The 6,000-nt window shown below is 44.3% G+C and overlaps 1 protein-coding gene across 1 annotated transcript in view; it reads right to left on the bottom strand.

Moving 5' to 3' along the window:
* Nucleotides 1-6,000, bottom strand: part of PTPRM (protein tyrosine phosphatase, receptor type M) — a 734,228-nt gene that overhangs the window by 400,092 nt on the left and 328,136 nt on the right. The gene's annotated exons all lie outside the window — the stretch shown is intronic.

Here is a 6,000-nt window from a genome sequence, read left to right as displayed (position 1 = left end):
TATATATATATATATACACATACACACACACACACACACACACATACACACACACACTATATTTGCCCTTTTCCAATCATCTGGGACCTCTTGGTGGGAATTAAGATTTTGGTGGAGTTGTATGGGAGATAATGTATGTTGTTAATACTTTAAACTTATAGTACAAAGATATAAAGAAAGGAAATGGAAAATAATCCAGTATAATATTATATCTGTGGATAAAAATGTAGGCAATCAAGAAAGAATGAGTACATAGCATGCATGCTAATACACAAAAAATGAGGAGGAACATTAGTAGCTACATATTTTGGTTTATTGTGTTCCAGACTATTAGGACATTTGCTACATTTTGCTCTAACTATGAAGACTAGGCCACAAAGTGAAAATTAATTCTCATAACAATCATAATTTGCCCAAATCCCACATAGATATACAAATCTGCATGAACACACAAGTGTGCATATGTGTAAGAAGAAGTGCATGACTTTTTTTTTTAACCTTTACTTCTTGCTAGCATAGATGCAACCTTTAAAGACAGGTCTGAGGTAATTTTCTGCTCTTCTGCCAAGGTCTCTGGATTTAATGATGGAATATTCATCAAATGTTTGTTTGGAGTCTGCATGGGCTGGTAGATCCCATGGTGCTACTAGTGGCAAATACAGTGAGCCCTATTTATATTCTCAGGCCCAAAGTTTAATAAAGAATGAAGAAGTTGACCTCAGAACTGTGCTGTGTACAGGCACTGGAGCAGATCTGAAAGTGAACAAACCAGTAAATGTTGTCTGAAAGGGTTTTTTTGCACCTTTTTCCTGTTGGGAAGTAGCTATGAGATGAAGCCTCTGGAACAGATGAGGTAAATTGGGTTGCAAATGAAGTGAACTCATAGGTTGCAAGGCATATTTTTCATATCAAACACTTGACAAGGGACAGAAGGAGTAGAACTTTATCACAGTTGGATTCATGAATGCCGCGTGCCCCCAGAGGCTGGGGGGGTGGGAGGGGAGGGGAGGCATTGGTGAGCTTCCTCAGGTGGCAGCGGGAGCGTGATGACAGTAAGCGGGGAGCTCCCACAGGCAGCTGCAGTGCTGTCAGTGGCAGGGAGCATGGCAGGTGCTGCCAGCGGTGTCAGCAGTGAGGTGGGGTAGCGAGCGGCAGTGTCAGCAGCACCTTTTCACACAGGATGCACTGCCACGCTCAGAGGTTGCATGTGCATCCGCATGCACTCCCTGCGTTTTGCCAATGGTTGGACTGAATTAAAACCAGAAAGGTAGCCTCATCCTCTCCTTTGGTAAGTAGAGAGAGAAGGGTTTTTTTCTTCCTGTAAGAGTTTCTACTACTCTAGAGGACTTTCTTCAGGGGATCCTCAAGGTATAAATCAGCTGAAAATAAAAGTTGTCCAACTGGGGTGAAGTCACATGTTACACTTAGACCATACTAAATCTATGGAATGTTAAGCAGTGTTAAAGCTAGAATGTGATGTGAGCAGTTGCATGTTAAGTGTAAATACTATTTATTGCCTACACACCTATGACTTGCCGTTGGAGGGCTGGTAAGCAGGGGTGTGGCTAAAAGCTGGGACACCTGGGCTCTATTCCTGCTTGGTGGGGAGGGGCTGGGGTGGTGCATCCCAGGACACAGGAGCACTGCAAATTGCTCTTCTTATCATCATGGAGCAGAGTAGTTACTCTACCATGAACTAGGTAACACAGCCTGGAATTAACCCCCAGCTGAAGGGGAATAACTCTGAGACACTCAGAGAACATTTAGCACAAATTAATGAGTTTTAACATGTGGATGCTGGTGTTTTAAGTTCCCTGAGTATGGTCTAAGGGCAATGTGCAACTTCACCCCAAGCAGCATTTCCTTAGAACCTAAGTGGACTCCTTTGCTTCTCTTGACTCCAGAGCAGAGCTTGTAACTGGCCAGTGCTAAGCCTTGGACAGCAGCAGTGTGTGGTGTGGGGGGCAGCAACTGCAGGTTTGCTACTGTTGAGGGGAGATGTTACTTCCTTTTTTGGCACCAACTGTGTCAAGCAGCCAAAAAACCCCACCATTCTTGGTGGCAAAAAATGAGGTGGCATCTCCAGCAACAGCAAAACCACTGGCTGGTATCTTGTATTGTGTACCACTGCTGCTGCTGCTATTCTACTGGGGGCTGCAGGGAGTGACAGAGACATGGGAAGCTGAGACTCCATACCAGCTTTATTCAGGCACTCCCTATCCCTTGCCTTCTCATCATTACGCTACTGCTCCAAGGTCTCTAGCAAGACAAGAAGGAGGCCAGGACTTGATAAGATGTTAGCAAGTATCTAAGGAGCAGAGGCAATGAGGAAAGACAAATATATTTGTTCTCAGGTATATATTTTCTGTGGGGTTGCCAAGGAAGAAATTATTTGCAGCTGCCAACAGCTGGTTAGGATTAGGCTTCTGCACAGGGTTCATCACAGTGAAAGCATTTTACTAGGATGCCTTGTTCTGGGCATATGAGTTCACTGTTCTACACAAGGGAAATGGTCAAAAATCTCACTAGGAATTTAGTTGCCTGAACTACCATTACAATCTTTAGGATTCTCTCCTGCATACCTGAAAATTGTGATTCATCTGTCAGGCAGCAGTGTCAGCTTTGACTTTTACAGGAAAGAAGAACTTTTCTTGGAATGGTTTGCAATTAGGAAGCAGATAAAGGTACTGGGACACTATAGCAACCATTGCTGCTGCCTCTGTTAAGCCTGTGACTATTTACTTCCACAATGAAAATATTCATGAAACATATGTTCTGCATCAGGCTTCTTATTATGCTGTAGTGTTGTTGCTTGCAGTTAAAGTTTACAGTAGCTTTAGGATTTGGAATGATGAATTTAAAGGCATCACTTAACTGTCTAAGTAAGTAACCTAGCAGGACATTTCCCCAACATATTTTATTTAGGTCCCAAGCAGGGTAACTGTAGCTATTCCAGGCAGCTGCACGCTCGATTTATATCAGACTCTACCAAGCATTCTAGGGCTGGCTGCAAGATGAAGAAATGCTTATACTGTGAATCTCATGATTGCAGTACTGAGTTCAGCAGAGATCTTCATTAGGTACAATATGGGAGAGGAAAGCAGGTATGTTTAAAAGCCAGAGGTGTGGGATAATAGAGAAGGATTTTGATCCGAACTGTCTTGGATATAATAGGATTCTAGTATTGGGCAGATTTACTGGGACTGTACTGTCATGCCAAAAAGAGTTTTGAACTATAGTAGCAAACTTTTTCAGGGCCAAACTGTTCTTTTTTTATTAGCTGCAAGAGTATTTGCATAACATTCAGGAACATGACTTACTGGAGAGGCCAACGGAAAAGAGGAAGGTTTGTTCAGCTTTTGTGTAGTGGGGAAGCAGTGACCCTAACAGATTGACAAGAGAATCTTATCAGAGGTTTGTTGATCCCATCTTCATGGTGATTTCCTGAGCTTTCAATGGGCCAAAACTAGAGGCACATTAGGACCATTCCTTTATGAAGTCTTTCTGATATTTACAGGAAGAAGGAGGATTTTGACAATATCAGGAATTAGACATCTGTTGTCTTTTTGAGCAAGGATTATAAACATTTTGCTTTTATGTCAGCCAAAGGACTGGTCAAGACAACAGGGAAATTAGCACATCCCAGTCAGTCTAATGCAGCTAAAGGTTGCACAATGGCAGAAAATTAGTGCATTTGTGGTAAGCATTTAAAAATCAGCAATGGAGAGAATGGAAGGTCATGTTTGGCTTTACATCAGCCCAAAAGTTTTGAAAAATGTAACCTACATGACTTCTGACTTATCTTATCTCAGTTTTACTTTCCTTCAAAGGATGTTAGCTGTTTAGGGATCTTATACGATCAATTGATCATGCACTACGCAACCCTTTAGCAAATGGAAGAAACAATACAGGTAAGATGAATTTTCCCTTTCACTCCAGGTAAGATGAATTTTCCCTTTCACTCCATTTTTGTACTTCAATTCTCTGAACTTTTACTGTAGGCAGTACAGGGTAAGAGGGGATTTCAGGGGTTAAATATACGGACTGGTCAACGTAAATATTTCAATCAATCAATCAATGAAAACATATGCTCCTGTGAATGGCAGACAATGAAAATAAAGATGGATTTTTTTATGCCACAAACATTATAGCAGAATAGCGATTGACAAGAGTAAGAGCAAGGCCTTGTGGGTAGGAATTTCAGAGCTCCTTTGCTGTGCCAGCATATTCATTTGCAGATTATGGTGAGTCTTCTTGGGATAACAGTCTTTTCACAACTAGCATTGGATAGTGACTTAATAATTGAATAGAACTGAGAGAAAGTTTTTTTTTTCTGATGGGTTAAGGTAGTGAGGTAGAAGAGAAAGCAGCATCAGTGAAATTAATTAAAATGTTCCTTACTACTTTAGCATGTAGATCCTTCACCTGGTAAATAGTTTGGTTAAACTGCCTTATTTTTTTCACATGCTATTAACCAGTAAATGTAACTTAGTAAAGAGAAGAGTCTACCTCCAAGTTAAGAAAAGGCATGTATATTAAGTTTAGAGACAAATGGTCTGTGACAATGCCCAGACCCCCAGGGGTGGCTGGAACACCCCCTGTTGGCCATGTGGTCCCTGCCCCACTATGGCTCCTTGGGATACCCTCCCTTTTTTAACCTATCCTGCCATGCCTTGATGTTTCTTATTGAGTATAGGGAAAATGTGTTTTTTTGGCCAGAGTGCCAAAAACCCCACAATGTCTACCTTGGAAGGTGCCAGAGTGCCGACATGCTAGAGCCCGGAGCAAATGTTTGCAGCGTCCCAGCCACCTGCTAGGAGCAGCCTGGGCTCTGTGGCTGGCAGCAGCTGCTTAAAGCCCGGGCTGGCAGTGGTATGCTGAGCAAAATGGCCTTGCGTGCCATGCTTGGCACGCGTGTCAGGGGTTGCTGACCCCTGCCCTAGAGCATTATGCAGTGGCCCTGGCAGCGTTGTCAGTGCCTTAGGGCACCAGATGCCTTATGGGCTATATTTGTGCCCTTCATCTTCCCCTATAATCACACCCATACCTTGCAGATGTCATTCTGACAGTGTTCTAGATCTGCCTGAAGGGACCTCTGTTTCCTTGCTTTTAGACCATTATTCTGGTCATAGGCCTCCAGCCCTGGCCTGCTTGTTCTAGCTTGGCTTTTTTGGCCTCAGCCTGTTCTTTATTTTGGTCTCTGTGCCCCTGGCCCCTGTCTTGAGTTGTGCTCCAGCCCCCTGGCATCCCTGACCCAGGCTAGGCTCCTTGTCATCTGACACAGCCTCCTTGGTGCCCCTGGCCCAGGTTAACTCAGCACCCCCTAGCATCCCTGACCCAGGGCAAGGCTGCTCACAGTCTAACCCAGCCTCCTGGCACCCCTGGGTCTGGCAAAGCTTCTCACACATCTCTGGCCCCTGGCCCCTTTAACTGGACTCAGTCCCCTGATTTCCTGGCTCTGCAGGGTTACTATCCCCATTCTCTAAATGGGGTCCCTTCACATGGCCCCTGTGGGCTCCTATCCACCCTTTTCAGCCACACCCAGTCCTCTAGTATCAATTTAAACATAATGCAAATACAAGAAACTGCTTGCTAACTAAAACTCTGCCCCACTCTGGGTTTTTTACCATCCTGCACATCCTACCTCCCTTTGAGCTATCACCTCCCCACTCTCATGGGGGGCTTGAGTGCTTGCCAGGCTGTCTTCTTCAGTCCCTCTTTCCTTGGAACTCAGCTCCTGGCAGCATGAAAAGCAAGGCAGCCTGCTTGCTTCAGGTGCTGAGATTATATGCCCTGGAGCACTGCCTCTTCCAGTCAGGTGACTCCTTAGTCAAGCACAGGGGTTTCATTTGTGCCTAGTGGTCAGTGTGTCCCTCCCTGCTAGAGCATAACCCAGCTGGTTGTAGCTTTTACTCTCAACCTGCCTGAGAATCTGCTCCACACAATAAGCTTGTTGCAGTGCAGCTAGCTGTTGACCAGCTACCTCCCTACACAGCAAAG

This window comes from Alligator sinensis, unplaced genomic scaffold, assembly GCF_000455745.1.
Source record: "Alligator sinensis unplaced genomic scaffold, ASM45574v1 scaffold597_1, whole genome shotgun sequence".
NCBI lineage: Eukaryota > Metazoa > Chordata > Crocodylia > Alligatoridae > Alligator > Alligator sinensis.
The sequence above is the reverse complement of the archived record's forward strand: the minus strand, read 5'-3'. Positions and strand labels throughout refer to the sequence as shown.